Source organism: Myotis yumanensis, unplaced genomic scaffold, assembly GCF_028538775.1.
Source record: "Myotis yumanensis isolate MYYU_CA2020_CCGP unplaced genomic scaffold, mMyoYum1.0.hap1 SCAF_16, whole genome shotgun sequence".
Classification (NCBI taxonomy): Eukaryota; Metazoa; Chordata; class Mammalia; order Chiroptera; family Vespertilionidae; genus Myotis; species Myotis yumanensis.
Window position 1 is genome coordinate 33,345,205 of NW_027223767.1, and position 25,612 is coordinate 33,370,816.

At 39.6% G+C, this 25,612-nt stretch overlaps 1 protein-coding gene and 1 non-coding gene across 5 annotated transcripts in view; both read right to left on the reverse strand.

The window, feature by feature from the left end:
* KANSL1 (KAT8 regulatory NSL complex subunit 1) overlaps positions 1 to 25,612 on the reverse strand; it is a 156,520-nt gene that overhangs the window by 55,367 nt on the left and 75,541 nt on the right. The gene's annotated exons all lie outside the window — the stretch shown is intronic.
* LOC138995306 (U6 spliceosomal RNA) lies at positions 1,288 to 1,394 on the reverse strand. Its single transcript, XR_011468615.1, has one exon. It is a non-coding gene; the product is annotated as a U6 spliceosomal RNA (small nuclear RNA).

The following is a 25,612-nucleotide window of genomic DNA, read 5'->3' on the forward strand; positions in this document are numbered from 1 at the left end:
GGCACCCCGTGTACCTGGGAGTTGCTGGTTAGATTGTTGGTCAGGACACATGCCCGAGTTGCAGGCTCAATTCCTTGGTAGGGGGCGCACAGGAGGCAGCCAATTGATGCTTCTTTCTCTCTCTCTCTCTCTCAAAACCAACAAAATGTTTTTTTAAAAAGTAGAAGTTTACCAGGCAAATGAGTGAAAGGATTAGTAGTTCAACCAGAAGAAACACAATCTGTGAAAGTGCTGAGCAAGGTGCTTGGCAATCCTAGGGACTAACAGAAAGTCAGAGTCTCACAAAATACCCGAGAAGTAGTAAGTAAAGGCTTTATCATTTGAGGCCTCAGATCACATAGAGTATGTTCAACTGTATGCTGGGAGCAAGTGAATAGCACCATGGAATTTTTAAGCTGGAGAATAGGATGATCTTATTAGGATAAAAACACATTGGGAGAGGGAGGTAATTAAGAATGTTAATAGAGACCTGAACCAGGAAATTATGTGATACCCAGGTGAGAGAATTTGGTGACTAGTGGATGGTAAGTGAAGATTAAATAGTTAAGCACCTATTCTTTTTAAAAAAATGTATTTTTATTGATTTCAGAGAGGAAGGGAGAAGGAGAGATAGGCAGAAACATCAATGATGATAGAGAATCACTGATTGGCTGTCTCCTGCACGCTCCACACTGGGGACTGAACCAACTGAGAATCGAACCGTGACCTCCTGGTTCATAGGTGACCTCCTGGTTCATAGGTCGATGCTCAACCACTGAGCCACGCAGGCCAGGCTAAGCACCTATCCTTTAGCAGAGTTTTAATAAGTGCTGGGGATACAATATTAACAGACAAGAACTGTGGCTCATTAAGCTTAGAGTTTAATGGGGAAGGCAAATGTTAACAAATAATCATACAAAATATCAGGTAAGAGATAATAACTATGACATCAGATTTAGAGGGAAGAATCTGGACGACTTCTCTGTGCTATAAACATTTAATCTGAGCTCCAAAGAATAAATTAGGACTTTGGATAGGCAAATTTGCCTGGGATGAGGAGTAGGGAATGTGGAGAGACATAGAAAATACTGGAAATTGTGGTGTGTTTTAGGAAGAAATGACGTGTATACAGGTGATGGAGATGGAGCTCAGAGAGTGAACAAGGTAAAGCATGCACTGAGGTTCACACTGGATATAGGTAGATAGGGCCAGATCATATAAAATCTGTAATACAAGTTAACATTTTTCATTTTAATTTTTTTAAGCCTCACCCAAGGAGTGAGGACATTGTTTCCATTGATTTATTTTTTTAATATGGAATGCTTCACGAATTTGCGTGTCATCCTTGCCCAGGGGCCATGCTAATCTTCTCTGTATCATTCCAATTTTAGTATATGTGCTGCCGAAGCAAGCTCTCCATTGAATTTTTTTAAGAAAGAGTGGGTGGGAGGGAGGGAGGGAGGGAGGGGAGAGAAAGGGAGGGAGGGAGGAACAGGTGGAGAGAGAAACATCAATGTGACAGACACATGGATTTGTTGCCTCCTGAATGCACCCCAACCAGGGATGGGGATCTGACCTGCAACCCAGGTATGTGCCCTTGACTGGGAATCAAACCCAAGACCCAGTGTGCAGGCCAAAACCTAACCACTGAACACACTGGCCAGGGCACCTTCATGAAACGATATAAGCTGTCCTGATCTTGGCCCATATTCTGTCATTTATCTTGGACTCTTTATAAATAAAAAATTTCAAATACAAACTAAGTTACAACAAACTCTCACATAACCATCAAGCAACTTCAATAACTAGCAACTCTTGACCATCCAACCTCATCTATAACATCTATCCCTCAAATCCATAGATTAATTTTGAAGCCAATCCCTATCATCAGATCATTACATCTGTATATATTTCCATATGTACCTCTGAAAAGTTAAGTTTACTTAAAATGTATACATACTTTCATCATTTAAAAACCACTAATTCCTTAATGTCAAACATCAGTCAAATTTCCTGATTGTCTCAATTGGTTTGTCGAAATTAAAAGTTAAATAAGATCCACACGCTGTATTTAGTTAATACATCTCAAATTTGTAACAAATTTCCTCTTTTTTCCCCTTGCAATTTATTTGTAGTAGAAAACAGAGTTATCTGTCCTTTAGAATTCCTCACAATGTGGATTTTGCCAATTAAATCCTTGTCTCAAAGTCTACACTTTTGAACTTTATAAACAGACACACTTCTAAACTACCTTTAGTTTGTTATTTAGTGTTCTGTAGAGCAGCTCATAAATTATTTGTACTTTTGTACATTTAATTTTTACATGTTTAAGACTATGTACTAAAACACACCCAACCTTTAAATAATTATTTAAGGTATTTCAACAAACACTTCTCAATGACCACCTGTCAATTTTTTATTAAACATGGTAACATTTTTTCTTTTCAACTTGGACAGGGCATAATGGCTCCCACAAAGAAAGGTGGTGAGAAGAAGGGCTGTTCTGCCATCAATGAGGTGGTGACCAGAGAATACCATCAACATTCACAAGCACACCCACGGTGTGGGTTTCAAGAAGCATGCCACTCAGACACTCAAGGAGATCCATGAAGGAGATGGAAACTCCATCACACCAGGCTGAACAAAGCTGTCTGGGCCAAAGGAATAAGGAACGTTCCATTTCGTATCTGGGTACAGTTGTCCAGAAAATTGTAATGAGGATGAAGATTCACCAAACAAGCTCTATATACATTGATCACCTATGTACCTGTCACCACTTTCAAAAACCTGCAAACAGTTAATGTGGATGAGAACTGATTGTCAAATAAAGTTATAAAATTACAAAAACAAAAAAACAACCAGGGTAATATATACATAATATATAATCTACCAAGCATATTAAAATAATCCCCTCTGCAATACTCAGGCCAATCTGTTTGTCATACCCGATATATGCCTCTAACTTGAAAATATCCAGAACTAATTTTATCCCTAAAACCCACTTCCCTCTGGGAAAGTCTCTCCTGGTGAATTGTACCTCATAATTCATTACTTCGTTTTCTTCAAGCTCATTGTGATCCTCTTATTTTGTTGTTTATATGTTGTGTATTGCCAAGTCATGGCATATATATCTGACTGGTCTTCAACTAAATTATCTATGTCTTCTTAGGGACACTACCTGCCATATGTTTTAAATGTAAATCAACTGTCAATAATACCTTGGTCCTAGCAGACTGAAGGGTCCCAGGTTCGATTTTGGTCAAGGGCACATGCCTGGGTTGCAGACTCAATCCCGAGTGTGGGGCGTACAAGAGTCAGACAATCAATTAGTCTCTCTCATCATCGATGTTTCTCTCTCTCCCTTTCCCTTCCTCTCTGAAATCAATAAAAATATATTTTAAAAAATACTATTATCTTAAAGATGTAATTCCTAGGAAATATGAAAAATCTAAGATGTGTTTAGCTGTTTGTACCGCTTAAATTTCAAACTGTTAAGAAAACACAATGAAGTGTTCTGATGGAGAAAACTACGGCATGAGAAAAAAAGATGCAAGTGGCTTATAGTTCTTCTTGTCTGGCTATAGGACTGGACATGGAATCTAAGCATGAAGATTCAGAACAAAAATGGGCCTAGTTACTGAGTAGAACTCTGTTATATTGCAAGAATAAAGCAAAATGACAAAGTTAATACTGAAAGGCTCTCAGTTATTCAAAGAACTGCTACTCCAGAGTGGCTCCTCCAGATTGAACCAACCATTTTTCTGCCTTGAGAGTTCATCTTTTTAGAGTGGATTCCACTTTAGACCCTTTCAAAAAAAATAAATAAATAAATAAATCACACTGAGGTTAAAATATTGACATTCTGTATGTGAGATTAATTCCTCCTTTGAAACCCCTAAATAGTTAAATAATTCCAGTCACTCAATAGCCATAAATTAAAGAACAGCTATTATTTTATCCAGTTCACTCATCTAAGCAAGAAACTGACAGGGATCACATCTTCCAACTTAAAGCTTCTCACAAACATCACAATTTAGATAGAAATAAAACAATCCTCCTCTCTTCACCATTTGCCAACTCCCCAGCCCTGGGCTCCTTAAAAGAGAGTGAAAGAGTAGAAAAGTACAATGTACATATTGACAGGGAGGAGGAAGGGGGAGGGAGCACGCCAGCTCGTCTTATTCCATGAAAACTTGTTTCTGGCTATCTCTAGAACAAAGAAATCTTTGTATTTAACTGAATAGATTAACTGTATATTAACAGAATCCCTATAAAGAAACATTTTTTTTCTCACTTTAGAAATAAAATATAGCTTGTTGTAAAGAATATGGTGTTGGAGTCAGTGAACACTGAACTCCAAATTGTGGCCCTGCCACTTAGTTACTACTATTGCTTAGGAGGTACTGAAAGATCAAAGAACAAACAACATGTCTTATCAATGCTCAACCTCCAGGAGTAATGTTACAACTTCAGTTTGTATAAGAAATACCAGAGAATTGAAGTCCTGAGGACCTGCATGAATAAGCCTCTTAGATAGTTCTTATGCAAGAAGTATGTAAGACCATACTTTCAGAAATATTACTGAGCTTCTGATGGTTTAGAAACAAAGAATACAACTTAAGAGAAAGGTGAACTGATAAGGAACCTCAGGACTAGAAGACCATAGTGTCAGGGCATTTTTAAAAATCCCATTCAATAGAAGGTAACCCAGGCATGGCATTTCCTGACTTTCACTCTAGCAACAGAAAGCTATCCGGATTGGCTCTTCGCACTCCTGGTTCCACAATACCGGGCAAACCCTGCAGCAACTGCAAAGGAGATGGAACAAGGGTTCAACTAACAATAAGAAATAAGAGCCCAGCCAGCGTGACCTATGAATCAGGAGGTCACGGTTTGATTCCCGGTCATGGAATTGCCCAGGTTGCAGGCTCAACCCTCAGTGTGGGCGCATGCAGCTGATCAATGATTCTCTATCATTGGTGTTTCTTTTTTAAAATATTTTTTTATTGATTTCAGAGAGGAATGGAGAGGGAGAAACAGAAACATCAATGATGAGAAAGAATCATTGATCGACTGCCTCCTGCATGCCTCCTACTGGGGATCAAGCCTGAAACCCAGGCATGGGCCCTTGATCGGAATCGAACCCTTCAGTCCACAGGCCAAACCAGCTAGGGCATCACTGATGTTTCTATCTCCCTCTCACTCTCACTTCCTCTCTGAAATCAATAAAAACATATTTAAAAAATAAGAAATGAGGCCAGGGGAAACATTCTTACTCCATTTCTCTTTCCTTTTTATAACAAAAATATTCATTATATCTATTTTCTCTCCTCCCATTATCTCTAAAATCCAAGTTATATCTTCTATTCTCCTCAAGGCTCATTCCACTGAGCCACTGCTTCACTGACATGCCAGGCAAGCTACTGACCACAGGCCTTTTACTTGGTATTCTCAAGGCAGACATCCTCACTTTCTTCAGGTTTTTTCCTCAAAAGTCATTTCAATGAGGCCTTCCCATGACTATCCTTAAAACTGAAATCCTTCACCCTTCCCACACACACACACACACACACACACACACACACACACACACACACACACTCATTCATCCCCCAATGTGCGCGCGTGCTCTCTCTCTCTCCCTCTCTCTCCCCTCCTGGTTTTATGATTAGAACTTACATATAAAATATTTTAATTATCTATCTTACTTATTGTCTTTTTCCCCCACTAGAGCCCTCTCCATGAGAGCAGCAGGGATTTTTGTCTTGTTCATTATCACATTTCTGGTGTCATAAACAATATCTGGCATGTGGTAGGTGTTCAGATACTTGTAAGGGAGAAAAACAGGAAGGGAAAGAGGATAGAAGTTATAACCATGATCCTAACTTTTCCTTACAATAGATAAAAACCAAAGTAATGCTACAGTGATTCTAACCCCTTTCTCATTTGGTGCCAATTGATCTCATAAAACACTCTTTTCTCTTTTTCCCAAAATGGGTTACACAAAATTATATTCCACACTCTTAATCCAGACATACATATGACCAGGGAAAATAAAGCTGTATTACAAAGTGAAAACTGCCAGCAAAGTATTTTCACCCATATTCTTAACACCAATCACACACAACTTGAATGGATGCTTACTTACTGAGGGTTTTATGACATAAAATCCTCACATCTCAATTCACACACTTTCAAACCATTTACTAATAGTTAGAACCCTGAATTATGTGATATACAGAAGATACTCTCTTTCAAAGTTTTCTTTGCAACTTTGACCATTCCTTCATATGAACTTGAAAGTTATTCTGCCAGGTTCTTCTTTACCAAATAGTATATCAATCTGCTCCCACCCACCTCTAAAAAAGAACTCAAAATTTTAAGAAATAATTTATGTCTGTGTGTGTGTGTGTGTGTGTGTGTGTGTGAGTGAGAGAGAGAGAGAGAAGAAATACTTTTGAATGAACTAGTCAGCCCAGAGACTAACTAGCTTATAGTAAAAACTTACTGAAGGCACAAAGACAGGCATTTTCACTGCCCTAACAACTGAGAGATACAGCAAGCAGTGATACATATTATAATGCCTAGCATTACAATAATTAGTTGAAGTAACTGCTGCTGCTCTAACTTCTGGCAGAACTAATTCAGCTTTCAGCCACCAAAAGGTATTCCCTGCCTTTCCATTTACATTTGTTTTGGTAAATATTCTTTAAACACACTTGAGAAACAGAAAACTGAAACCAAGTGTCTTTTATTCTGAATCAAATTAAAGCATGCTCAGCAAGGTATATATGGACAGGCCATACTGGCATTTTTAGTGGGCAGAGGCCAATAATGCTGCTTAACTACAATACATAGAAAGTCTCCACAACAAAATGTCAATGGGAACCCTACTTCATTTATTTTTTATTTTTCCAAGTCTATGTTTTTAATTGAGTGGTTATCCTTCCAAGAAATGTGTGTGTATACACACACACACACACACAAATCAGAAAGAGACCATTACTCTAGGTCAAAAAATGATTGCAATTTATCTTCTGAGCGAATGATGAGTCTTACTGGTTCCATTCGGAGTGTATTTTTCTTACCAACTCTCTGTGGATGAAGAATTGTATTAGCCTGTCATTCACATAATACACATAACAGCAATGATTTAGGGACTATCCTTCAACAGAGACATCATCTCTCAATCTACTGGCTCAGTTCCCCTGGTGGTTGCCTGGATGGCAGTTAAATAGTTGCTGTAACTTCTGTGCTCCATGGATCCTAACAGAATTGGCCAAGGCTTTGAGTGATGACATCAAGTACCTCATAGCAAAGGTGGGAACCCTGTTTTATATGAGCCATTGATAAGTATAAAACCTTACCTTTCCCAAGTAAACACTTCCTTTTGGCACCTCATGGTCCTACATTTTTTGTTGGCTTTTTGGCTAAGAAGCCAGAAAAGTCTTAAGGTTCTTTCATAATAAGGTGAGTGGCAAGGGAGAAGTTCAGACTGTGACCCAACATCATGAAGAAGAAGAAGAAGGAAGAAGGAAGAAAGAAGAAAGAAGGAAGAAGGAAGAAGGAAGAAGGAAGGAGGAAGGAGGAAGGAGGAAGGAAGAAGGAAGAAGGGAGAAGGAAGAAGGAGGAAGAAGGGAGAAGAGAGAAGGGAGAAGGAGAAGGAAAAAGAAGAAGAAAGAAGAAGACAACAGAAAATATTAGGGTATGTAATATGTACTAGTATATATGCAGTAAGGGTAAGTAACTTTTCAGTTAGGCATATGTAAGCCAGAGGGTCTTCAGATTCACCTGCAAGTAGAATGAGTCACATACACTGTGTATCTTACTGTAGATCATGCTTAAGACAGACCTTAAAGCCACAGATGTCATTTATAAATTTAGTGAGTTGGACGTAAAAAACCTTACAAGGTTCTTTCTTTACAAGATGTGATGAACTTACAACCATCAGCATGAAGTACATCCTGTATGTACAGCTGTAATTTATACTGGGGTGAGAGGACTAGATAGCTACCTGCAAGATCCAATTCACTCCAGATGCTTCAGTAAAATTCTCTCCCTTATTTAATAATTAGACTGATATAGACTAGGATCTTGATGCCAAATCTAAATCTTAGTTACCCTCCCAAAACATGCCAAAAACTTTTAAAACCCAAAGAAACATTCAAGATTTTCTCTAAGCATCTCAATTTTTAAATGATTAAAATGGGACCCAAAAGAGTAAATGACTTTCCCAGAGTCATAAGTCAATTCAATCAGTCAAGCTCTTAAAGGAAACATAGAAAAAAATCTCAGAGTCTGGTCTGAAGACATTAGCTAAGTTACATTCGAATTTTAAAAATTATTTTGGTTTCATTAACTAGTTGACCAGGTAACTGTGACTCAAATGTCTTAAAAATTTAACTACTTTACTGACTCAGAAATAACACCGCGTGAACAGTAGTACCATGTTTGAAAATTTTCTAATATATAAAATTAAGCATAATATCTATTTTTAGAAATAAGCAGGAACCATATAAAAAGAAAAACATACACAGTGCATGGGGATGATGCCCAACCAACTGAGCCACACCAGCCAGGACTCAATGATAATTCTTGACTGAAATGTTTTTAAAGAACGTGCAAATCACTTTAAAATTAGATAATGAAAGCAATGCCTAAGTAAGTCATTAGACCAGGGGTGGGCAAACTTTTTCACTCGAGGGCCACAATGGGTTCTTAAACTGGACCAGAGGGCTGGAACAAAAGCATGGATGGAGTGTTTGTGTGAACTAATATAAATTCGAAGTAAACATCATTACATAAAAGGGTACGGTCTTTTTTTTTTTTTTTTTTAGTTTTATTCATTTCAAACGGGCCGAATCCGGCCCGCGGGCCGTAGTTTGCCCACGGCTGCATTAGACTCTTGACTGACAGTCAACTGAGTCAATAGGTAACTAGCTTCCAAAAAACAAGTCTTAATCCCATTAAAGTTCATCAGATAATTGCTTCCACAGATGTTAATTCCTTCAAAGAAGAAGGTTATAAATGACAACATATAAAAAGATTCTGATCAGATAAAGTTTAGAACAATTTGCCCTATCGGGTATGGCTCAGTTGGTTGAGCACTGTCCCATGCCCAGAAAAGTGGCCAGTATAATTCCGGTCAAGGCACATACTCAGGTGTGGGTTTGATATCCCAGTCGGGGAACATAAGGAAGGCAACTGATCAATATTTCTCTTTCACTTTGATGTTTCTCACTCTCTCTCCCTCTCCCTTCCTCTCTAAAAATTGAAAATAAAAAACAAAAGGTGTAGCGCTTACTGGTTTGGCTCAGTGGCTAGAGAGTCGGCCTGTGGCCTGAAGGGTCCAGGTTCGATTCTGGTCAAGGGCATGTACCTTGGCTGCGGGCACATTCCCAGTATGTGTGCAGGAGGCAGCTGATCAATGTTTCTCTCTCATCAATGTTTCTAACTCTCTATCTCTCTCCTTTCCTTTCTGTACAAAAACAAAACAAAAAGGTGTTAAAAAAAATTTTTTTTTAATTTTAAAGGTGGCTGCAAATTCTTTGACACTCCTCCCATTGAGAGGCGGTGTTCTCGTCTCTTCCCCTTGAATCTGAGAGAGCTTCTGACTACTTCAGTCAATAGAATCTGATGGAAGTGACACTAGGTGACTACCCAGACTAGTTTATAAATGAACAGGCAGCTTCTATCCTTGTTTTGCTAAATACAGAATCTGACAGCCCTGAGGCTGTTATGATGAAGAGTCCAAGTGTAGGCACACTTTGCCAGGGATGCCCAGTTGAGCAAAGTCCTCTAGACATCCCCAACAAGATGCCACACAAGTGAGGGAGGAAGCCATCTTGGAAGTATTTGCATTTTCCCAACCTGAGGCCTTAGACATCCTGAAACAGAGATAAGCCACTCCAACTGTCCCCTGAATTATCACCCAACAAATCTATGAGAAAAATAAAATATAGCTTGTCTTATACCATTCATTCAGTTTGAGGTGGCTTGTTAAGCAGCAACACAAAATAAAAATAGTCATTATCCAACCAAGTTGAAATCTGCATACTTTACCACACAGCAATTCTTTTTTAAAAAATATATATTTTACTGATTTTACAGAGAGGACTAGAGAGTTAGAAACATCGATGAGAGAGAAACATCGATCGGCTGATTCCTGCACACCCTCTACTGGGGATCGAGCCTGCAACTAAGTTACATGCCCTTGACCAGAATCGAACCCGGGACCTTTTTTAAAAAAATATATTTTATTGATTTTTTACAGAGAGGAAGGGAGAGGGATAGAGAGTTAGAAACATCGATGAGAGAGAAACATCTATCAGTTGCCTCCTGCACACCCCCTACTGGGGATATGCCCGCAACCAAGGTACATGCCCTTGACCGGAATCGAACCTGGGACACTTTAGTCCGCAGGCCAACGCTCTATCCACTGAGCCAAAGCAGTTGGGGCCCACCCAGCAATTCTACTCATGGATATAGACCCAAAAATCCTTTTAGCCCAAATGTAGCAGGAGGCATGTTCAAAAATGTTCAGAATAATAGCACTGGACATATTTTTTTTTAAAAAAGGGAAAATCCAAATGTACACCAAGAGGAGAACAGATAAATTACAGTATATTTGCTCAATGAGTCAGTGAGTAATGAATGAACTACAGCTACATAAAATAACACAGATGAATTCTAGGAATAATGTTGAAAATCTAAGTCCAATAAAATAACTTACAGTACACTTTTTTGTAAAATTTAAAAATAAGCGAAAGTAACCTGGAGAAACTTTAAAAAGCTGTGTCTGTATGTTTTACAATTGCCTTAGCATTTCTGCCCTTACAACAAAGATTTTACCTGTTGGCTTCCCTCTAATTTTTTAGGCAAACACAGGTATATAATACAACTAAAAAAGAAAAAAAGAGACAGAAAATTTAGGATAGAAAATGGGCGGGGGGTAATGTTATAGGTAAGTTTTTAGTAATAGCACTGAGTTAGGCAGTATTGTCATAGGTATATCCAGAATCATACATTACTTCTCACAAACTCTACCACCACCACCCTGACCCAAGCTACCATCCTCTCTCACTAGGATAGTGGTTCTCAACCTTCCTAATGCCGCGACCCTTTAATACAGTTCCTCATGTTGTGGTGACCCCCAACCATAAAATTGTTTTCGCTGCTACTTCATAACTGTAATTTTGCTACTGTTGTGAATTGTAATGTAAATATCTGATATGCAGGATGTATTTTCATTGTTACAAATTGAACATAATTAAAGTATAGTGATTAACAACAACAATATGTAATTATATATGTGTTTTCCGATGGTCTTAGGTGACCCCTGTGAAAGGGTCATTCGACCCCCAAAGGGGTCGCAACCCACAGGTTCAGAACCGCTGCACTAGGGTATTATAATAGCCCCCAGTTTATCTTGTTTCCCAGCTTCTTCCATAGCAGTCACTGTTTCCTTCAAACCAGAAAAGATCATGTTACTCCTCTATTCAAAGGTTGACACAGGCTTTTCATTTTCTTGAATATATTTTTATTAATTTCAGAGAGGAAGGGAGAGGGAGAGAGCTATGAAACATCAATGATGAGAATCACTGATTGGCTGCCTCCTGCACACCCAACACCGGGAATTGAGCCTAGGCATGTGTCCTAATCAGGAATTGAACCTCGACCTCCTGGTTCATAGGTCAACACTCAAGAACTGAGCCACATCGGCTGGGCTGACACAGGCTTTTAACCTCATAGTAAAAGCTATCCTATATAATAAAAGCCTAATATGCAAACCGACAGAACGACTGGTGGAACGACTTGTCGCTATGATGTGTATTGACCACCAGGAGGCAGATGCTCAATGCAGGAGCTCTTGATCATCCCGCTGGTCGCCCCAGAGAGGGAAGCAACCGCAGGCGAGCAGGCATCGCTACCCGCAATCACCCCGCCAGTCACCTCCAAAGTAGGTGCCAGCAGGGGGTCCCCCCCAGATGCCCCACAGATCAGCCCTGATCTCTGGCCAGGCCTAGGGGTCCTACCCTGCAAGAATTTTGTGCACTGGGCCTCTAGTAATCTTTATAATAATCTATCAGTTTTCATATAACCTATTATCTCCACCTACTCCTTTCCCTCTCTGACTTTACCTCCTACTAGTTCCCTCTCCCTGTTGAAGTTACACTTCCATGCAGGTTTTGTCCCTTTTGTTTGTGGTTTTTTTGCACCTGCTGTCACCCACTACTCCCAGCCCAAACTGTCTTCCCCACAGATCCCCATGCCTAACACACTATTTAATATTGCATCCCCTCCTTCTCTACATTCCTATCCCTCATCTGCTTCATTTTTTTCTCCACAGCATTTATCGCCATTTAACATAAAACATATTCTACTTATTTACTGTCCTGACCTCCATCTAGAAAACAGGGGCAGGAATCTGGATTGATTTTGTTCTCTGCAGCAACTAACATGTACCTGACCTTCAACAATAAGTAATGGGTGCTGAAGGTAATATAATGAATACTGATAGGAAATTAAAACCAGAATATAGCTACTAGCACACTACAGTCTAAACAAAGTCCCAAATTCTCGACAATTCAGTGACTCATTCTGTAAATACAATAGTTCCTTTACTCTCTTAAAGACTTCAAGTTCCTCTATTAGGAAAAATGTGCTCGTCTGAGAAGTTGGGCTTCTGCTTTCATGAAATTTCCCATCGACTTTCTAATCCCATATATAGCCACTAAGTATACCAGGCAGGAAGAGATTCACGGGTAACAAACATATTTAGGCTGCTATTATATAGACCAGAGGGTCTCAACCTGTGGGTCGTGATCCCTTTGGGGGTCGAACGACCCTTTCACAGGGGTCGCCTAAGACCATCGGAAAACACATATATAATTACATATTGTTTCTGTGATTAATCACTATGCTTTAATTATGTTCAATTTGTAACAATGAAATTGGGGGTCACCACAACATGAGGAACTGTATTAAAGGGTCGCGGCATTAGGAAGGTTGAGAACCACTGATATAGACAAAGATTAATTTAACCACACATACTTAAAGATAAGCAAGTATTCTCATTGTAAAATATGGAACATTTCTAAAAAATGGGGGAAGGCTCTGGCTGGTATGGTTCAGTTGGTTAGACCATCGTCCCATATACCAAAGAGTCCCAGGCTCAATCCCCAGTCGGGGTTTGTACAGGAGGCAACCGATTTATGTTTCTCTCTCACAACAATGTTTCTCTATCTCTCCCCTCCTCCTTCCTCTCTAGAATCAATTAAAAACATATCCTTGGGTGAGGACTTAAAAAAAAAATGGGGGGAGAATCTTCTATCAACTACAAGTATGGTTAGCAATAGTGAATTTATCCATCCTGATCAAACAATTTATACTCATTAAGTATCAAGCCCTACATTCAGCAGAAACATCTTATAAAATGAGCGGAAAAAGGAAACCCTAGTCAGTAATACCATAAAACCAACTTTTACTAAGAGTGCACTGATTAGGAAAAGATGAGTTAAAGAACAATGTAGTTGAACCGACACTTCTACCCTTCAGACCAGTTTGTGTGGTTGTGTTCAGTAATATCAGGTTTACCTTCACTACTGTCCATTACATTTCAGTCCCCAGGCTTTAAAATCCGAAAGAACAGAAAGAGATGCCAGTATTATTAGTAATATTAAAAATAGTTCCCACTTTTTGAAACCTGAAGGGCCTGGTACTTGACATATATAGTTTTCTAAACTTAGAAACAATCTAACAAAGTGAATATTGTTTTCCAAGGCTATTCAGAATAAGCAATTTGGACAAAGTCACACAGCTGACTGTACCAATAGGAATTCAAACTCAGTCTGACTCAAAAATCTGCATTCTAAAATATACCTCAACCAGAGGCCCTAGCGGCTGCCGGCTGCTGGCCAGGGCCTCCCTTACCTTCCCCTGGCAGGCCCCACCCCTGCCACCAGGTCGAACTCCTGGAAGAACTCCATTTGAGGGGACAATTTGCATAGTTCGCTTTTATTATATAGGATAAAGCTGTTTTTAAAAGAAGAAGCCTGGCCTGGCAGGTGTGCCTCAGTGGTTGAGCATCCACCTATGAACCAGGAAGTCACAGTTCCATTCCCCATCAGGGCACTTGCCCGTGTTGTGGGCTTGATCCCCCCAGTATGGGGCGGGCAGGAGACAGCCAGTCAATGATTCTCTCTCATCACTGATTCTCTCTCTCCCTTCCTCTCTGAAATCAATAAAAATATATTTTTAAAAAAGTAGTAGTCTGAATTCTTTCCACTAGTCCACACTGCTTTCCTTAGTCAAAACTGAAATTCTTATAACTAATATATAAAGCATATTGAGTTCTGGACAATATCAAGGAGTCCCTATCAGTAGAAAATTTTAGCTAAATAAAGAAAAGGGGACTTAAAATCTGAAAATATTTACCTAATAAGAACTGTAATGCCCAACTGGTGTGGCTCAGTGGTCGAGCGTAGACCTATGAACCAGGAGGTCACGGCTCAATCCCAGTCAGGGCACATGCCCGGGTTGTGGGCCCCATCCCCAGTGTGGGGTGTGCAGGAGGCAGCCGAACAATGATTCTCTCTCATCATTGATGTTTCTATCTCTCCCTCTCCCTTCCTCTCTAAAATCAATAAAAATATCTTTTTTAAAAAAAAGAACTGTAATAACTTTTCTTCAACTTCAAATTAAATGAGCTTTAAGCCTCAGTTTCCCAAAGTCCTTTTCTCCAAGACATTTGAGTATCCTAAAAATAAATAGCCTGGATATTTATCTCCTTTGATAAGTAGAAAAAAGTAATATGAAAATGTTCCTGGCTCTACTATGCAACAAAAATTGCCCAACAATATATAATCTTTCCTTAAAAAATTGGAACCAAGATGGCGGCATAGGTAAACACCTGAACTTGCTGCCACGTACAACCACATTAAAACTACAACTAAAAGACAAAATGAATAGCATCCAGAACCAAGGGAAGGCTGGCTGAGTGGAAATTCTACAACTAGAAAGAAAGAGAAAAACGCACTGAGTCTGGCAGGAGGTGCAAGTGTGGGAGGTACAGAGGCACGCGCGAAAGGGGCTGGAGCTGGGTATGCTGTTGTCTTTTTCAACCGGGAGGGAGGTACAAGTTCCCAACTGCTCTAAAATCCAGTTCTGGGCAAGAATCTGGGGACCCAGACTCATACAGAGAGAAACTGGACTGTCTGGCATCAGGCAGGGAAGTGAGGGCAACTTTCTCGCGGAGGTGTTTGCAGCATTCATTGTTCCTGCCCGGGGGGAGGGACATAAGAGACCCAGGGACCTATCCGGAGGGCTGACGGCAACGATTGCTGTTTGCACCGTCCCGTGACTCCCTGAGACCACACCCCACACAACTTACACCACCACCCAAGCTGTGTGCAAAGGCTTTTGCATACTAATAGCCTGGCCTTTCTCCGCCTAAAAACCTGTCAAACTGCAGCTGGGTCAGAGAAACCTAGAGCTTTCAAAAGGCCTAAGGCTCCTCAGCAGCCTGAATTACTTCACAGCTGTGCCTCATTTGGGCACCTCCAAACCCCAAACAAAGAGGAGGAATCTGCAAATCTCTCTGTAGCTCCTGCTGGGTGGCCTCAGGCAGTGGGTGACTTTTTACCCCCTTGAAGATCCAAGAGTCAGCCTACCCAGTGGTCAGAGTGAGAGCATCCAGATTACAACTCTTCACATCCACAAGAGACACACTCAGGGGGCAGACTCAGTGAGCACCAAAGCCCCACTAAAGCAAGTCCTGCCCCATAAGGGTGTCTCCAGCACAGAAGTTCTCCCATTGTAGACACAACTGGTCCTCCCAGCCAATTGGCCTGGAGGTCAATTCCTCCCAGTGATACCAATAGCAATCAATGCTTAACTACAAGACTGTGCACACAGCCCACAAAGGGGTGCACCAAGAGTATCCACCTCAGGTAATTAGGGAGGCTGAGCCACTGGGCCCTATAGGACACCTAGCACAGAAAGTCACTCTATCAACACAGGGAAGCATAAAAAATGCGGAGACGAAGAAACAGGTCACAAATGAAAGAAATGGAGGAAAGCAAACTACTGGATATAGAGTTCAAAACCACGGTTATAAGGCAACTCAAGAATCTTCTAGAAACCTCCGAGAAATATAGTGAGACCCTCAAGGATATGAAAAAGGACCAATTAGAAATTAAGCATACACTGACTGAAATAAAGAATAATATACAGAGATCCAATAGCAGACCAGAGGATCCCAAGAATCAAGTCAAAGATTTGAAATACGAAGAAGCAAAAAACACCCAACAGAAAAAGCAAAAGGAAAAAAGAATACAAAAATATGAAGATAGTATAAGGAGCCCCAGGGACAACTTCAAGCATACCAACATCCGTATTATGGGGGTGCCAGAAGAAGAGAGAGCAAGATATTGAAAACCTATTTGAAGAAATAATGACAGAAAACTTCCCCTACCTGGTGAAAGAAATAGACTTACAAGTCCAGGAAGTGCAGAGAACCCCAAACAAAAGGAATCCAAAGAGGACCACACCAAGACACATCATAATTAAAATGCCAAGAGCAAAAGACAAAGAGAGACTCTTAAAAGCAGCAAGAGAAAAACAGTTAGTTATCTACAAGGGAGTACCCATACAACTGTCAGCTGATTTCTCAACAGAAACTATGCAGGCCAGAAGGGAGTGGCAAGAAATATTCAAAGTGATGAATAGCAAGAACCTACAACCAAGATTACTCTACCCAGCAAAGCTATCATTTAGAATTTAAGGTGAGATAAAGAGCTTCACGGATAAGAAAAAGCTAAAGGAGTTCATCACCGCCAAACCAGTATTATATGAAATGCTGAAGGGTATTCTTTAAGAAGAGGAAGTAGAAGAAAAAGGTAAAGATAAAAATTATGAACAAAGTGATAACAAATACGTATCTACCAACAAGTGAATCTAAAAATCAAGTGAATAAAAAAATCTGATGAACAGAATAAACTGGTGAATATAATAGAATCAGGGGCATAGAAAGGAAGTGGACTGACAATTCTTGGGTGGAAGGGAGTGTGAGGGGTGCGGGAAGAGTTTGGCCAAAAATCATACACCTATGGACAAGGACAGTGAGGGGGTGGGGGGGGAGCAGGGGAAATCCGGGTGGAGAGTAGCTATGGGGGGGAAAGAGTAACAACTGTAATAATCTGAACAATAAAGATTTCTTTAAAAAAAGAAAAAATTGGTCAAGGTCATTACCCAATCTCTAAGTAATATATCCAACTGGATTATCATGCTAATAAAGAAAAGGAAAGCCACAGGAAGCTCAAGAAGTAATTTATAACTGTCTCAGAAGTTTGGTGACATAGTAGGATTATGGGAGCCAGCAAAAACTGTATGTAATAAAATGTCTTTTAGAGAACACCACCACTTTCCCTATAACAGAGTTCAAAGGGTTATTTTCACTCTTCAGTCACACTAAGGACCAGAAGGCCAATCATGACACAGAGTAACCAGATTTCCTAAAAAGGCGTTCAATTCTGTGTTCTCTTCAGAATCTTCCTATCCCAACAATCCTATATAAAAGGCTAATAAGCATATCGACCAAATGGCAGAACTGGTCGCTATGATGTGCACAGACCACCAGGGGGCAGACGCTCAACGCAGGAGCTGCCCCCTGGTGGTCAGTGTGCTCCCACAGGGGGAGTACCGCTCAGCCAGAGGCCGGGCTCACAGCTGGCAAGCGCAAAATATATATATATATCCATATCCCTCCCTCCATGCCTCCCTCTCATATCAATTTAAAAAAAAAACTGTAATGTGATCCTACCCAGCAGTTTGGCTCAGTGGATAGAGCATTGGCCTTTGGACTGAAGGGTCCTATGTTTGGTTTCAGGCAAGGGCACGTAACTGGGTTGCAGGCTCAATCCCTGGCCTTGGTTGCGGCGAGTGCGAGAGACAACCAATTGATCTCTCTCTTTCACATCGATGTTTCTATCTCTGTCTCTCCCCCTCCCTTTCACTCTCTCTAAAAATCAATGGAAAAATATCACCGGTATGCATATATGCATAACCCATGGTTGTAAACAGTGGGGTGGTGAGGGCCCAGGGCAGGGGTGGGCTGGAGGGGGTGGATGGGGGGGAAAGGGGACATATGTAATACTTTCAACAATAAAGATTTTTTAACAAAGAAAATAAAAAGATCAGGTGAGGATTAAAATTTAAATTTTTTTTTAAATTGTAATTTAATTTATCTTTCTACAGCAGAATGAAGAACTAAACCGACAGGAGATCAGCAGAAAGGTTCTCCAGGTGGAGGGACTAGTAGGTGTACAGACCGGAATGCACTTGCCTTGTGGAGTAAGATGACCAGTGTGGTTGGAGCATAGTGAGCCAAGGGAAAAGTAGTAAGATGATATGATACCAAAGAGGTAAACAAAAGCAAACAGAACCTGCATCCTTGTAGGACCTTGTAGCCTACAATAAGGTGATTTGTATCTATGCAGACTCAACTTTGCCATTTACTTGCTGTGTGAATTTCAACAATTTATCTAGCCGTTTAAAAGAGAATAATATCTACCAATCACCTTGAGAATCAAACAATACAGTACATATAAAGTACTATGTACAATGGCTGGTACATCGTTTCAAATACTGGCTACTAATCCTAGTGCTAGCAGGATTATATGATTATCAAGTCTAGTGGTTCTCAATATATGTTTCCCACCCCAGCAGCTTCAGCAACACCTGGGAACATTTTAGAAACCCACATTCTAATGCTCTACTCAGGACACACCAAATCATAAAATGAATTGTGGCCCAACCAGGTGATTCTGATGAGCACTAAAGTTGAAGAACTTGAAAGCTGTAGCTTCTAGTCAAATCTCCGAATTTCACACATAAATAAGTAGAAACCTAGAGATTTAGTGACTTGTCCAAAATAACAACAAAGGAGACCATTTGTTTAAGGTCCATTATATGCAAGATATTATGCTGGCCTGGCCACTTTACATTTGTTATCTCAGGTCCTTTTAACAATCCAGCCAGCCACCCCTCCCCGCAAACCCCACATAAACAGAAGAAAAACTGAGGTCCAGAGGAGTGAAATAATTTGTCAAAGGTTGCTCAACTACTATTAAGTGGTGAAGTCAACGTTTAAACTCAAGAATGTGATCCCCAAATCCTTAGTGGAACTAGGACTACTAACTGGTGTAGGGGAGCAGTACTGAAAGCACCTTAAAACTTCACTCAAATACACCGGTCTTCTTACTCTATCACAGCACTTTAGCTGCAATAATTTTACTATAAAACATACCAGAAATTACCACTACTTTAAGCTCAGAACAGAGATGATAATTTGTTCTTCACTCTCAATAGAAAAAGAACAACAAAGACATACTATAAAGACAGATTATGAGATAGGAAGAAACAGAAGTCAGGGCGGCTTAGAGAAATTAGTATGGCATAATTTTGCAGCATAAATATAAGAAAAGCATAAGAAAATATTTGCTATTCAATCTTCCTATTCTCACTATTCCCAAGAGCCTACTACTTTTATATAGTGAGTTATCAACTCACTAAAATGGCTACAGATTTATAAAAGCCCAATGATAATAGTAAAGTGTTTTTAATATAAAATAAGTGTTATAAATTTTTTAATTCTAAAAATTTTAAGTAAACAAATTGGGTAACTCTCTTCTTCACCCTTCAATCCCAAATTCATTTAACCAAGTTGAATAGTATTCCTTCTGCATACTCCAGTACCAGTGATAAAAAGGAACCAGAAGAAAACAGAAAAACAAAATTTATTATTTAATTTCTACCTTCTCTATTACGTATCTTCATTCACACAATACTGTTTGGAACCTTGTGTTAGGCAGTGGGCTACAGATAAGTACCACAATACAGCTTACACTGTAGTGAATGAGAGACAAAAAACTGTAGTGGGTAAGAGACTAAAATAGCCATGCTAAATAAGAGCTGAGGAAAAGATGCTAGAGAGAATAGTAAGTCCAAGAGGTGTAACTTAAAGATTTTGATTGGTTCAAGGAAAGGGGGCCAGAGTACAAGGCAGAATACAGCCCTAACCAATTTGGCTCAGTGGATAGAGCATCGGCCTGTGGACCCAAGGGTCCCTGGTTAGATTCCGATCAAGGGCATGTACCTTGGTTGCAGGCTCCTCCCCGGCCCAGCAACCAATCGATGAGTTTCTTTCACATCAATGTCTCTCTCTCTTCCTCTCTCTAACAGATAAATGGGAAAGCATCCTCAGATGAAGATTAACAATAATAAAGAAAATAAAAAGAAAATAGTAAGGTATGAGGCCCAAAAAACAATCAGGAATAATGGCATTTATAAGGCCTTAAAGGCTATAGCAAGAAGTTTAGGTTTTATTCTAAAAGCAAATGGAAACTAATGAAAGGTTTTTAAGCAAGAAAGTAACATTAAGTTTAAAATGACCACTTTGTTGCAATATAAAAAACAGACTTAGGAAGAAAAAGTGAATACAAGGAAACTAGTTAGGAGAGGTTCAAGGAGAGATAATTATGGTTGTGAAGATGAAGTCAACAGATCGAAATATATTTTAGAAACAGAACCAGAAAGTCATGTAAAAGACTGATAGTAGGAATGATTAAATACGAATCAAGGTCCTTATAAAATGAGGGTGGAGCTCTTATGAATGGGATTAGTGCCCTTATAAGAGACCTCAGGGAGCTCTCTCTTCTTCTTTACTATAATGAGAAAGAAGTATGAAGTGTGCAATCCAGTATGGAGCCTACACAGAAAATGACCATAATGGCATCCTGATCTCCAATGTCCAGCCTCTGGAACTGTGAGAAATAAATGTCCATTGTTTATATGCCACCCAGTCTGTGGTATTTTGTTATAGCAGCCTAAACTAAGACAAAGGTGGACTCCTAGACTTTATTACATACTGTAATGAGGAATGAGGTGGAGATAGGGAGGTGGAGTTGCAGGGTAGTGAGAAGTAAAACTGGATTTTAGCAAGGGGAATCAAGAACTCCGCTTTAACATACTAAATTTGAAATACCTACAAGACAGACAATTGGATATGAATCTAAACTTCAGAAAGAATATATAGTTGGACTAAAAATATAGTTTGGAATTATTAGTGTATGGATGATACTTAAAGGACAGGAAGAGTATAAGGAAGGGGGGGGGGGGGTATTTGAAAACTAAACCCTGAAGTACTGTAATATTCAACAGGTAGGGAGAGAAGAGGGCCCAGAAATCTGTATAGAGAAGGCAATGGGGAAGGCGGGAGGGGGGCGAATATGCTGTATCTCTACTCTTTTGCCCCATCTATATAGTCTCTATCTCATTCCTACACATCTTTATCAATAAATAAAGGAATACTTTTTAAAAATAAAAAGATGCGACTTTTATCTTTTAAAGACAGATTCTGAAATATATAGAGATGAAAAATATGTTGTATAGACTTGGCTTCAGAATAATCGGTGTGTGTGTGTGTGTGTGTGTGTGTCGTGGTGGTGTTGTGGGGTGTCTAGATAAAACCAGAATAGCCATGAGTTAATGCCTGCTGTAGCTGAGTGATACACACATACACACATGGGGGTTTAACTGCACACATGGGGGTTTAACTGCACTGTTCTCTCCAGTTGTATGTAAGCTTAAATTTTCTACAATAAAACATAAAGGGAAAAAGGAGTTGACAAACACCAGCACAAGAGTAACATCTCGATTTTACTCAGAGTAATGAGAGCTACAACCCAAGGACTTACAGGGTTGACCCAGACATTCTAGAAGTTTAAAGGCACACCAATGGAATTTAAGGGTGAAAATATTTTTTCCCTAAACTATGTATTGTTATTTTTAAATAATGACTCACAATTCTCCACAGGGCTATGGCAAACTAGGCTCTACTTAACACTTTCATTTCTTAAGACACATACTTGAGTTAGAAAAATTTTATCATTTTTTAAATCTCTTACATTAGCTTGGGAAACTAGAGAAACCTTCACACATTAACTGAGTAGACATCAAGTGATCCTACAATAGTTAAAAAACCATTCATCACAAACATTCTGTGAGATGCAGAAGGCTCAACAGTTACTAACCAGTGAGAGGTTGGGTGCTGCAGGCTCTCTCTGGGTCAAAACCCTATACACTAGTCAATTATGATACTGTATTTAATACAGAAAATAACACACAGTAATCATATAAAAGACCACAATTTCAAGATGAGAACTCCTAATCTACATACTTTAAATAAAATATTACTTTTCTCTTTTTTAAAAAATTTATTTTAGAGAGAGAGAAGGGGGTAAGCAGAGAGAGAGATGGGGGGAGAGAGAGAGAGAGAGAGAGAGAGAGAGAGAGACAGAGACAGAGACAGACAGAGACACTGATCAGTTGCCTCCCATACACACCTAAGCTGGGGATCGAACCCGCAACCTAGGTATGTGCCCTGACCAGGAATCAAACTGGCAACCTTTTGGTGTATGATGTTCCAACCAACTGAGCCATTCAGCCAGGGCTAATGTTCCTTTTCTTAATCAAAGTTTTCTTTCCTAAAACCTGACAGTTATTATGAATTCACCACCAAAATTAATTTATTTTACATATGCATGTACACATTCACATACCCATAATCATCCTTATTAGTTGTAAGTAGAGATAAACCTAATCTTTACCCTCTTCTACTAAAATAAAAAATTTCCCCTAGAAATGCTGAGGATTGAAATGCGTCACAAAAAGTAGAAATTTGACAGTATCAACACTCACATTTAAATTGAAATCCTCAATGGTAAAATGCATGACATAAATTCTCTACATAGACTGGTTGCTCAAAGGTCAATCCTCCCTCATTTCTTCTAGTCATTTATCAACCAAATCCAAAGGCCTTTTCCATCGCCCACCTGACTCGGGTTCTCTGTCCCCAGAAAGTTCCAAGAATATTCAGAAAGAAGAAACAAAAGAGGAAGGGAAATTTTTTATTAAATTTACATAGTACCTTTCCTCTCAGGCTTCACAATTTAATAAAACCAATAGAAGAAAACCAGAAGGTTCAAAGCATTAATGACCTAGAAGGCAAAACAAAAGTGCAATTTAACTGTCATTATGGACCAAATTATGCCAAAACACAGTGTAAATTTAATTAAACCTGTGTAAATTAAAAACAAAGCAAAATGTTCAAGGGTTAGTTTGTCAAGGTTACTTTTATTTTCTGGGCTGGGAATCGAGTCTCACAAACAGCATAAAAAATGTAAAGAAAAATATCACAATTCTTCAATTATTTACAGATTAAAATACTTCTCCTGAACATTTGTTATTTGGGGTTGGGGTTACAACAAAGCTAGAGTACAGTGTAACATCAGGTATAGAAAGCAGATGCTACACAGTGAGACTACAAAACTTTTCTCTCAAAACATTATGCTAACCTCATCTTCTGAGCTTCTATTCATACTTGACTCCCTCGACTCATCTCTATCCCCTAGTCCCCCTTCATCCCCTTTTTACTCTACCTACTTTTTTCTCTACCCAACCCCATCCTCTCTAATGTCTGATAGTCAAAATAGTATTTCATGCTGCCCTGGTCAGTGTTGCTCAAGGGTTAGATTATCAGATCTCACACACTGAAGGGTAGTGGGTTTGATTCCTGTTCAAAGAGCACGTGCCTGGGTTGCAGGTTCGATCCCAGAGGCAGCCAATTGGTCCCCTCCCCTCCCCTCCCCTCCCCTTCCCTCCCCTCCGTTCCGTTCCGTTCCATTCCCTAAAATCAATGGAAAAAATACCCTTGAAATGAGGATTAACATACACAAAAATATTTCATGCTAAAGCATTCACTGAAATATTGTGATTTTACAACCAAATATTATCTCCCCCTTTCTATAAACTTTAGAAGCTTATTACAACATTCTTAGAGTTGCATACCGCAAACGTACATCCATGTATAACTTATGACTCCTCAAAAACTTAACTACTAATAGCTTACTGATGACAAATAGCATAACCTTGCTGATAACATAAACAGTCCCTTAATACATATTCTGTGACATGAATTATACTGTATTTGTACAATAAAATAACCCAGAGAAAGAAAAATGTTATTTTTTAAAAATCGTAAGAAAAATACATTTACAGTATTTATTGAAAAATAAAATCTATGTGTAAGTGGACCCATGCTGTTCAAATCCACATCGTTCAAGTGTCAAATGTACTACTTATGTATCTCACTTTGTATCCTCAAAGTTTAACAATAGCATGCTATCTTCAGAGTTCCCTCTCCAAATCCTTATAATATAGCAGGCACTCAATATTCATTGGAAAAAATTGTGAATTCACCCCTCTAGATACAAACAATTGTCATAAAACTTTTCAGTGTGTACTTAAACAATATGACAACATGGCTTCCATCTTCCTGTTTTGAAAACTGTTTCACAAGAATGACTCATCCTTCAGTGGAAAAATCCAGATGTAAAGGTGGCTAAAGTGTGTTACAATCAGTTCCCCAGGCTCTCTAGCTACCCTCAGACATGAACAGAGGCTAAGGGCTGCTAAAGCTAGTTCAGTGATCTCTGCCCTAGGTACAGCAAGTTATTCAGGAATAGAATTCACATTTCCTGACTCCTGCCTTAACTTCAGAAAAACATTATTCACACACTACAAAGACATTATTAGCCTTCAAGTCCCTAAATCAAGAGCAAGCCTGGCTGTTTGAATTTAAATTTGTCTAAAGGCTCAAATATCTTTAAAAGTGCTAAGTCAAATTCAAAGATAGTAAGTCAAATTAAAAGGTAATTAAGTATTTTTCACCTAATCCAAAGGCGTCACCTGACAGCAAGGACTGGAGTCAAAGGATCATCATAAAAGCCCACCAATATAGAAGATTAGAACTCACAAAATAACAGAATTACATGATTCACACTAATCTTACCTCTAACCAGGAATCCTGTGATAAATTCATTAAACCTATTCACACTCCACTGCAACCCAGTTCGCTAAAATCAATCCTACAGGCATCAGACACAGTATTACCATTGAAAGTTCCTAATCCTATCTAATAAAGCTGGAATATGCAAATTGACCCTCACTCCACAACAAAGACGGCAGCGCCCACAACCAATAAGGAAGGAATATGCAAATTGATGCGACAAAGATAATGGCAGCTGGGCCAGGACGCTTGCTATGGGGAGGGGCAGGGAGTGGAGGGAGCTACAGGAGGGCGGAAAGGCTGGAGCGAAGGCAGAAGGTGGCTCCAGCCAAGAGAGAAGGCAGAAGGTGGAGGCCAGAGCGAAGGCCCAGGTCCTGGGTGCCGGAGGGAAGCCGGTGCCGGCAGCCAGGGGAAGGAAGGCCTACTCTTTTGTTTTGTTTTTTTTAATATATTTTATTGAATTACAGAGAGGAAGGAAGAGGAATAGAGAGTTAGAAACACCAATGAGAGAGAAACATTGATCAACTGCCTCCTGCACACCCCCCACCGGGGATGTGCCAGCAACCAAGGTACATGCCCTTGACTGGGATCGAACCCGGGACCCTTCAGTCTGCAGGCCAGCGCCCTATCCATTGAGCCAAACCAGTCAGGGCAAGGAAGGCCTACTCTTGCACGAATCTTCATGCATCGGGCCTCTAGTTTGTTATAAAGTCTTAAGTTTTGAGT